This window comes from Dicentrarchus labrax, unplaced genomic scaffold, assembly GCF_905237075.1.
Source record: "Dicentrarchus labrax unplaced genomic scaffold, dlabrax2021, whole genome shotgun sequence".
Taxonomy (NCBI): domain Eukaryota; kingdom Metazoa; phylum Chordata; class Actinopteri; family Moronidae; genus Dicentrarchus; species Dicentrarchus labrax.
In genome coordinates this window covers 5,258-16,600 of record NW_026136853.1, presented here as the reverse complement: position 1 = coordinate 16,600, position 11,343 = coordinate 5,258, and the positions used below count along the sequence as shown (strand labels likewise).

Sequence of the window (11,343 nt, the reverse complement as noted above, 5' to 3'; positions counted from 1 at the left end):
TAGAATGAATCAATCTAATCACTGCAGGTCTTGTATGCTTATGTTCATCATATAGATATGTCAGTCTTAAATATGGACTGTTTTATAACCAGTTAAAAGTTAATTATAGTAGGTTTAAAGATTGAACTCAGTCAGGACCTTCACGTGCTGTAAAGTGTCAATCAGTGTGACCTTATCAGCTACTTGTTACCTGATGGAAATGATGGCATTTAGTGAATAACAGCAGCACAGCAGTGACAAACACACTATTTGTCAGAGTTGTGAGAGGAAGGAGGGAGGGATTAAGGGAGGAGCAAAACTGAGACTCAAGTACAGAAAAGACAGAAACTTTCACAGTGGTGTTTCATCCAAAAAACAGACAGATTGTCTTTATCTTTAAGATGCTGTCAGTGAACTTCAGTCTGTTTGTGACTTTGTTTCTGCTCACAATAAGAGGTAGGTGAGATCATTAACATTAAAAGAGCTTCATTGATAAAAACCTTTAGATCATAAAGTTACAGAGTTATCTCTTCCTTTAGGTGTCAGCTGTGAAGAACTCACTGCAGTCAAGAAACAAGAGTCTCAGTTTAGAAGACAGCACTGTTACTCTGTCCTACAAATACTACAAACAAGCTGATGTAACTGAATATTTCTTCTGGTATCGACAATATCCAGGAAAACCACCACAGTTCCTCATCTCTCACTCAGGAACAGGAAAGTTAATGTCTAACCCAGTCTCTAGACTGTCAGTTACAGTGAGTGAGGATAAAACCCAAATGGATCTGCAGATCTCCTCTGCTGCAGTGACAGACTCTGCTCTGTACTACTGTGCTGTGAGGCCCACAGTGACAGCAAACCCACAGTCTCTGTACAAAAACACAAGCTGACACACTGACAAGCTGCTGGAAGCCTTTTTTCCACACTGTTGGACTCAACTTTTTAGCTCCACTAGAGGGCGACATTATCAAGTAGGCGGTGCACTACTTCTGCACTGTGTTCAACCATTCTGTCAATAATAACTGCTGCTGTGAAGAGAACAATTGTCACACTGAATGTTGAACATCAGCTAGTTTCTCCTGTTGATTTAAACCTTGTTGTAGAGATGGAACATTGGCTGTGGATTATTCTTGCTGCTCTTTTCTTTGGTAAGATAGAAAGCACAACATGTTTTTATTCTTTTCTAAAGATTGATGGAAACTGGAGTTCAGAGCAGAAATCTCTCAACAGTTGAGCTGTTTCTGTCCACAGAGTAACACTGTACACTTGATATTTTCCACTGTCTTCTCCTCTCAGCCTCATGAACAATGTTAGTCTAATGGCTTCATTTTCTCCACTTTTTCCAGGACTAATAGCTGGAGACACAATCTCTCCTGTAGGAGATAAAGTCAGTGGAAGAGAAGGAGAATCTGTCACACTCAGATGTCGATATGAGACAACTGACAGCAATATAGACCTTCACTGGTACAGACATTCTGACCTTCAGGCTCCTCAGTTTATACTCTATAAAGGAGCAAAAGATAACACAGGTCGTGAATATATTCCAGATAAACGATATGAATCTGAAACAACAGATTCATCAACTGAACTGACCATCAGAAAACTAACCCTGGCAGACACAGCTCTCTACTACTGTGCTCTAGAAACACAGTGATACAAAGTGTAGAAGAGGCTGTACAAAAACCTGAACACAGATATCTGACTACTCTTCAAAGAGGAGGGAAGTGGTATTCAAACCACAGCTTCATATCAGATGGATTCTGCTAATTCCTGTTTTATCAGAGTCACTGTGGTTACAGCTGCTAATGAAACACTGTGGGAGGATTCACATGAGCAGCAAATCCACATCAATGACAAACCAACTGGATGATGCTTCAAACACAAGACACCATGGAAACAAATAAATCAACACTGAAAATTAAAATGAGTAATATGTGACATCTGAACAACAACGTGTCTAACATTGAATCTTTTAGTTAAATAAATAGATTTGTGACCTGAATTATGTATCTAAAGTGCATTTATCACACATTGTTTTATTCCTATAAAATTTCTATTTGTTTCCCAACATTTACCAGGTCAGACTGGGTCCAGTATTTTATAGCTATATCAGATGGATTCTGCTAATTCCTGTTTTATCAGAGTCACTGTGGTTACAGCTGCTAATGAAACACTGTGGGAGGATTCACATGAGCAGCAAATTAAATAATTATTTTTGCTCAATTATGTATCTCAAGTGCATTTATCATTACATATTTGTAGCCCGGTGTAAAAGTACAGGGTTTAAAACAAGTTAATTTGTAATACAAATAATTATTTAAGTTAATTAATTAAATAATTCAGTAATGCAAATAAAGTGAGGACGTTTAAATGTCGATTTCACCTGCCTTTTAATTCGAGGGAGACCAGCGAGTCAGCATATGTCCTGAGTAGCAGTGAGTTGCTGATTTTGCTTATCCACAGAAAGTAAATGCATGGTTTCTTGTGTTCTTCGTCAATATAGGTGCCGTAAAATAGTAACGTTTTAGAAGTCATTAATGATGCAAATTACCGAATGTTACATGTTGGTTTGGGTTGTCGTTTTGAAGCTAAGTTAGATAACGTCAAAGTTAACTTTCACCAATGGCTGTTAGCATCAACACCTTAAGTTCTCAGGGATTATTAACTTTTTAGTGCATAACGTAAAGTAACTGTTCGCATTTGTTTGTATGTAACGTTATAAAACATTTTTGTAAACTCTCCTTGCATTAGGTGGGCATCGTCACAAAGTTGAAAACGTGTCTTTCTGAACTCACAAACGTGATATGTGAGACAGCCAAGCTACCAACACGATGCAACACACCATGATGTTTTGCCAGAGGTCGACTAGCTAATTAGTGATATCACCTGTTTAAGTGCACAAGTGGAATCAAAATGTGGCAGGACTACATGGCACATTTTTATTTTTTTATTTTTCCACCTCTGTTGTATACTACAGTATATAAACAAAACGAATAGCAACTGAAATTACTGAGAAATAGCATGCTTCTGCACCACCAGTACTTTTATTTTTGATACTTGAGTACATTTTGCTTCTAACATAACATACTAAATACTAAAGTGTCTTGTTTTAGCCACTTTCACTTAAGTATGTTTTTGAATGCCGGACTTTAACCCGTAGTGCAGTATTTTCGTAGTCATTATTACTTCTTCTACATAAGTAAGGCCTCATTTACACTACCTGGTGCAAGTGGCCATTTTACCTGTAAGCAAAGACAATCTAAGTTTGCAGGCTGTATACATTCATTTGAATTGAAGTTCATGTACTATAATTCAAACATGATGCATTTTACTTGAAGGCCTAAGGAAGGTGACAATTCCTGCCAGAGATACAGTTCTGCACGCCTACTGCCACTTTGAGGAATTGACAAGCCATGATTACTCTTTTTCTTGTTTGCTGTGGCTACTATCCTCTAGTAGTTGTCATGGACCTACACAAAAAAGGAGTGTTCAACTTCCCTGGTAAGTCACAGTGTCTTGTGTGTTGGGAGGGAGTTATATCATAGTATTTTCAAAACTAGTTAAATGAATTCCTTTTTTTCAGTGAGTGACATCAAAGATGCCCCAGAGAACTCACTGGTGAAGTTAACATTGAAGAGTTCTGGGACTCTGTACAGCTGCAGATGATTTCTCGTGGCTTTGTCCAAAGTATGTATATATTCATTTTTCCGTAAATTAGTAATTACCCTCACTTAATGATGCAATGCACTTTAGCATATTAAGAATGTCACGTTTACTTTTCACCGGTCGTGCAAAGAACAGCTTCAGTGTAAGACCTAGTTTTGAGTACTGGGGCCCATGGATTGGAAAGAATACACTTCAATCTGAGATGGCGTTAAACACAGAATTTGAAAAAGCATCCTCTGCTAAGTCCTCCACTGAAGCTGAAGTCAGCATGGTGTCAGAGGACCAGCTGGTGGATGAGCTCATGAAGAAGAAAGTAGAGTTGTTGTGTATGCATGTATGTTTGTTTGAGTTGCATTGTGCAGTAACATCTTACTTTATTTCTTGTCTGTATTTCAAAAGGTTTCAACTGTGCGTAAACTGTGCCAGGCCTGTAATTTGGATGCGAAGGGATCGCGGATGGATCTGATTCTTAGACTTAGGCAAGAGATGAAGACACGACACTCATACGACAAGATATTCCAGAAAATCTGGGGAGCATCTGGTAAGGGTCACATTTAACTGCATGATAACTACCTAGGATTAGCTACTTGCACGTTTACTATTAAACTTTTTTTTTCAATTTTCCATTGAAGGTCAGTGATTCTTTGCCCATATGGTGTGGTGTACAGTTTGAAGTTTAACCTGCGTGCAGAGTCTCCACGAGATTTTGCTGACCTCCTTCTATCCTGGAAACTCCTGCCAAATGACACTGTTTATGACTTTGCTCGGGGTCTGGCAACTCATGTCAACCTACGCTGGCCAACTGTGATACCTTTCAAACCACATGAAGGGAGATTGGCTGCATCGACACCACTGAACATCACAGCAGCTCAGCAGAACAAACTCAAGACCTCCCCACCATGGCTGACTGAAATGTTGCAGAATCCTGATAAAGATGGGCATCCATGCACTGGCTCCCCAGACCACTATGTCTTGTATGACAAATTCCATGAGGCCAATACCAAAGACCCACAGGAAGTGTTGAGGAGGATCAACCTGGTTCCAGAACTTCAGGGTTCATTGAATAGCCAGGTGGCCGAGCAACTTTTTTCATGTATGCGCAAAAACAACTACTTCCTCAATAACATGGCACCCTCAACACACGTTTTTTTTAAGAGAAACCGAATACATCACAGAAACAACAAAACAAATGCACAGCTTTTAGAAAAGCAACTACAGAGAGGACGTGAGTCACATCGTTTGCAAGACATCACACTGGACAAATTTGGACAAGCAGTATTTGGTAAAAACTAATTTAAAGACAGATGTTTTGTTTCTTAGTGGTAATTGGAAATATAATGCTTATGTTGCCTGATAATGATTTCTTAAACCTCAGGACCCCCAGCACCTGATATGCCTACACAGCATCATCCTGCAGTAGCTGGAACACCTCAGCAGCTACATGGGCTCCCCACCAACCCAAACACAGGTAGGTAGTATGTTTTAAAAAAATCAACACAAAATAGTATTAGCAAGATTTTATATTTTAATTCCCTTTTAATAGACACTAATGCCTGTGGACCACATTGTGAAATGATCACACAAAGTGAGAATGTGAGACCATGCCGAGCATCATGGACCTTCAAGCTTCATCCTGCCCAAGAGCAGCTGGTATGTATTCTTAAAAGAAAGAAAGAGCTGTTTGATATATTAGACAGAGATATGTGCTTCTCATCTTGAAGCCGTACCAGCCATGTTCCTATGTTATAATTTTAAATATTATGCTTGTTATGATTTTGTTTTTTTCTTCAACAATCATCAGCCTAAATACGTATTGGACACCGACAACCAAGCGGGCGAGCTCATTGTAAAAACAGGAAAAAGTTGCCTGACCCGAGCTGACCTCTGGGGGCTTGGATTGAACAAGGAAATGGAATCAATTGTGAGTTAACATTTGAACCCATTTAATTGTGAGCTAATTATGTTTGTATGTCATTGCCAAGTTTTTGTTTTTTGTTTGGTTTGCAGATAGGAAATCCGTGCTTTGAAGTTATTGAGAAAATTGCTCAATAGGTATAAAAGGTATAAAACATAAATATTGTTTTCGTAATATACTTTTCCTTTTTATATTGTATGGGTATTTGCTCACATTTGAAATGTATTCCATAGGGGAAAACCATTTTTTTGGCTGACCTCTATATTGTACCATACATTTTTTTCATTCATTCATCTTCATCCGCTTATCTGGGGTCGGGTCACAGGGGTAGCAAGTTCAGCAGAGGACCCCAAACTTCCCTTTCCCTGGCCACATCGGCCAACTCTGATTGGGCGTTCCCAGGCCAGTGTTGAGATATAATCTCTCCACCTGGTCCTCGGTCTGCCCCGTGGCCTCCTCCCAGCTGGACGTGCCAGGAACACCTCCCTCGGGAGGCGCCCTGGAGGCATCCTCATCAGATGCCTGAACCGGCTCTACTTCCGAGTCCCTCGCGGATGTCCGAGCTTCTCACCCTATCCCTAAGGGAGACACCGGCCACCCTCCTGAGGAGAGCCGCTTGTACCCGGGATCTCGTTCTTTCAGTCACGACCCATCTCTCATGACCATAGGTGAGGGTAGGAACAAAGATTGACCGGTAGATCGAAAGTTTCGCCTTTCGGCTCAACTCTCTTTGTGTGACAACAGTGCGATACAGGGACCGCAATACCGCCCCTGCTGCCCCAATTCTCTGGCCAATCTCCTGCTCCATTCTACCCTCGCTCGTGAACAAAACCCTGAGGTACTTGAACTCCTTCACTTGGGGTAGGGACTCACTCCCTACTCGGAGTAGACGATCAACCGGTTTCCTGCTGAGAACCATGGCCTGGATTTAGAGGTGCTGATCCTCATCCCAGCCGCTTGACACTCAGCTGCGAACCGATCCAGTGAGTGCTGAAGGTCACAGGCCAATGATGCCATCAGGACCACATCATCCGCAAAAAGCAACGATGCAATCCTCAGCCCACCAAACTGCAACCCCTACCCCCCACGACTACACCTCGATATCCTGTCCATGAAAGTCACAAACAGGATTGGTGACAAGGCGCAGCCCTGGCAGAGGCCAACACCCACTGGAAACTAGTCCAACTTACGACCAAGAATCCGGACACAACTCTCGCTTTGGAAATACAGGGCTTGGATGGCCCTGAGAAGTGGCCCCCTCACCCCATACTCCCGCAGCACTTCCCACAGGATATCCTGGGGAACCCGGTCATATGCCTTCTACAAATCCACAAAGCATATGTAGACCGGATGGGCATACTCCCAGGCCCCTTCCAGGACACCTGAGAGAGTAAAGAGTTGGTCTGTTGTTCCACGACCAGGACGGAACCCACACTGTTCTTCTTCAATCAGAGATTCGACAATCGTCCGGACCCTCTTTTCCAGCACCTTAGAGTAAACTTTCCCAGGGAGGCTGAGTAGTGTGATGCCTCTGTAATTTGCACACACCCTCTGGTCCCCCTTTTTAAATAGGGGAACCACCACCCCAGTCCGCCACTCCTTCGGCACTGTCCCTGACTTCCACGCAATGTTGAAAAGGCGTGTCAACCAAGACAGCCCCTCATCAGCATTTCTGGATGAATCTCATCAATCCCCGGGGCTTTGCCACTGTGGAGTTGTTTGACTACCTCAGTGACTTCCCACAGGAAAATTGATGTAGATCCCCCATCACACTCCAGCTCTACCTCTATCACAGAGGGTGGGTTTGTTTGTCTAATCGGGTTCCACCGCCCAATTATCTCCTCAGTTGAGGTCAGCAGTGTCCCATCCCCACTGTACACAGCTTGAATGGTTCTCCGCTTCCCCCTCCTGAGGTGGCGGACAGTTTTCCAGAAGCGGCTGGGTGCCATCTGAAAGGCCTTCTCCATGACTTCTCCGAACTCCTCCCACACCCGCTGTTCTGCTTCCCTCACAGCTGCGGCTGCAGTCCTTCGGGCCTGCTGGTACCCTGCAACTGCCTCAGGAGTCACCCGGGATAACATATCCCGGAAGGCCTCCTTCTTCAGTCGGATGGCTTCCCTGACCACCGGTGTCCACCACCATGTTCGAGGGTTACCACCCCTTGAGGCACCCAAGACCTTAAGACCACAGCTCACAGCCGCAGCTTCAGCAATAGAAGCTTTGAACATCAACCACTCCGGTTCGATGTCCCCCGCCTCCACAGGAATGTAGGAGAAGCTCCGCCGGAGGTGGGCGTTGAAGGTCTCTCGGACAGGGGCCTCCTCCAGACGTTCCCAGTTCACCCGTACTACCTGTTTGGGTTTACCAGGTCAGTCCAGTGGCTTTCCCCGCCACCTAACCCAACTCACCACCAGATGGTGATCAGTTGACAGCTCCGCCCCACTCTTTACCCGAGTGTCCAATACATGCGGCCTCAGGTCTGATGATACGATCACAAAATCGATCATAGACCCTTGGCCTAGGGTGCTCTGGTACCACATACACTTATGAGCATCCCTGTGTACGAACATGGTGTTCGTTATGGACAATCCATGACTAGCACAGAAGTCCAGCAACAAAACACCACTCTGGTTCAAATCGGGGAGGCCCTTCCTCCCAATCATGCCCCTCCAAGTATCTCCATCATTGCCCTCATGTGCGTTGAAGTCTCCCAGGAGTCCCCTACTGGAGCCCAATACAGGACTTCATTCAGGGTCTCCAAGAAGGCAGAATATTCTGCACTGCTGTTTGGTGCTTAAGCACAAACAACAGTCATAGTTCCACCCCCCACAGATCGAAGGCGTAGGGAGGCGACCCCCTCCTCCACCGGGGTGAACTCCAACGTAGAGGCTCTCAGCCGGGGGCTAGTTAGTATCCCCACACCAGCCCGGCACCTCACACCTTGGGCAACTCCAGAAGAGAATAAAGTCCAACCCCTATCCAGGAGTAAGGATCCAGAGTCTCGACTGTGCGTAGAAGTAAGCCCCACCAGATCTAATCGATAGTGCTCCACCTCCCGCACCAGTTCCGGCTCCTTCCCCCCCAGCGAAGTGACATTCCACGTCCCCAAAGCCAGCTTTTGCTGCCCGGGTCTGGTCTGTCTAGGCCCCCTGCCTTTACTGCCACCCATTTGGCATCGCACCCGACCCCAATGGTTTCTCCCGTGAGTGGTGGAAAACCAACATTGTGTGATCCACTTGCAAGCTTACGTGTAAGTGCAACTTGTCCTACTGAATTTTATTCAGATTATATTTCTTGTGTATTTTACCAGTTTGCTTTTGAACTTTTCCTTTGTATTAGAATGATGCTTCAATCAGAGATGCCATTGTCATTACTGTGTGGAAACCTGGGCGTTTCCTGCTCTCTGTAAGTAGTGATGCTTACTGTAACAGGTGGTTTGCATGTCACGGAAAATGTATATCAAATGTTAACAAAAGTATCTTCATTTTCTATTACAGTACTGTTGTTGTGTTGTGTTGTGTTGTGTTGTGTTGTTTTGTGTTGTGTTGTCCTTTCACACAATGTTGAGTTCAAATGTCACTAACTACAATTACAGGTTTTGAAACCAACACAGAGAGAAATAGTCTTTCTTGACTGCAAATGTGCTGAAGCATCGTTAAGATTTGGTTATAAGGAGATGAGGGGACTTCTGAGGTCACTAACAAACACTTTTTTTTGTGTGTGCTTTTTGGAGTTCATGTTCCAAAGCTGTTCTAAAGAGTTCCATATTTTGTTTTTTAACCAGGTCATGTTCAGATCTGTGTGACAGCCTTTTTATGGTGCAACATAAGTATAATTGTAGTTTTGTGTATCAAATCATGGTTATTAATTTTATATTAGTTTTACAGATTTAACATGATGACCTACCAACATTAACATATTTCAGACAATTGAGTCAAGAAACTGGCACCATAAAAAAGCCTTTTGAAATGATGTGTGGAGTGTGACTGCATGTAAAGGGATGCATGGATGGTCTGTCCCGAATCGGAACCAGTGACGCATGTTCATGAAAAGAAACCATATTGATCATTTTATTATCTATTACTATCTATTATTTATCTTTTAATGCAACTGTCTTTTAGAAACCTTTCCCAGTCACTAAATCCTGGCAACTGGACAGAGAAAACTGGATTACAAATTCAGGTAAGAGTATAAAGTATGTATAATATATAATAATGTATGTATATATTAATGGTTGAATAATTTAATACTGTAAAACAATAATTACATAATTGACTCCTTTTTGATATCTAGGGTTTTCCACGACAACCGTACGGGATTGACTGTGGCATCTTCATGTTGATGGTAGTAGACATTATTTGTTATATATTAATTATTTGTGTAATTCTGTGTGCAAATTTTTTTTTTTTTTTTTTTTTTTTTTGCTTCACCTTCTTTCATGCGGAGGTGCCACCAGTGTTTAGGCTGATGAAAAGGAAGGTGGATGACATAACTGAGGTCAGATTTTAATTTTGTTTGAGTTCCATCTGAGTTTTTCTTTTGTTTCAGGTCAGAAACCAACATTTCCATTTCCCTATTTTTTTACCAATCTTTTTTCCAATTGTACTGCAATTGTGGGGTCGCTTTAAAGAATATGCCATTCACAAGTTAAGGTCAGACCTGCTGTCTGCAGTTTAAAAATAAAGTGTCTAGATAATGCATGATTGGATTGGAAAATGAACATTTGTTGAGCTCTCTAATATGTCTAGGTGGACATATTAGAGGAGGGCACTGATGGATCTTTTCTTTTTCTTCTTTTTGGAGCTTGTGTTTTGAATATTACAACTGATAATTTTGCTTATCTATATATTTTCAGGAAGAAGAGCAGCAGGCTGAGGTCTCCGTCAGACCTGCCGACGTGGACACACAAGTGGAAGGGGTAAGCTTTTTCACAGTATCTATTGGTCAGATACTGTTGGTGCAGTAGCTATGGTACAGACATCTTTCTGTCTTTTCCATAGGACTCGGTTGAAGATCGCATTCTTCGCGATTACAGACATGCAGCAGAGTGGGTTGAGGCCAACAAACAACTGTTCTCTGCCAAAGTGGACCTGCCTGATGTTCTGTACATGGGGGAGGAGAACCAGGCTGAGGCTGCTCTGCAGTATGGGAGGTTGTGGAAAGATCAAGTGGATGACTATGAAAAGGAATCAATCCTGGAGCCCTTAAAATTCACATTTTACACACAGAGGATGTGGAAATTCTGTGAGGAAATGATGGACAAAAGAAATAATTTGGCCTTTTGTGAATGTCACACAGATGAGTGAGTTTGTGTTCGAGAATAAATGGCTACAGAACATTTGATCATGTTGTGACTTGGTGTGTTTTTTATGTTTTTCTCATTGATCACTTAATAATTCACTTGGATTATACTGTAGATATCAAGAGTTAGGGTTGTATCTGGTGGTACTTAGGTGTTCCAGCAGCACAAGAACATAATTAGCACAGACATAGAACCAAAAAAGAAATTTATGGTGGTTAAGAATAAAAATACAGAATAATACAACAGAAAAACAAATTGAACAAAATATATAGAAAAAGAGCAGTGCAATAAAGTCAAAGTTAATGATAATGAAAAGGCAGTGAAGTACTGTATATACTGTATAGTACACAATAAAATGTATAGGCCTATGACATCTTATGAGATGTTGGCTTATGAATATGAGTAATAACTTAGATTTGTGTACTGACCAATGTTATTCCTGCCCTACATTGTTTTCATTGATCAACTATTTGACCTTCTCCTT

At 42.3% G+C, this 11,343-nt stretch overlaps 1 long non-coding RNA gene across 1 annotated transcript; it reads left to right on the top strand.

The window, feature by feature from the left end:
- On the top strand, window positions 1-1,422 carry LOC127360150 (uncharacterized). Its single transcript, XR_007883306.1, has 3 exons — window positions 1-435; window positions 519-1,124; window positions 1,323-1,422. It is a non-coding gene; the product is annotated as an uncharacterized LOC127360150 (long non-coding RNA).
- Window positions 1,423-11,343: the final 9,921 nt, after the last annotated feature.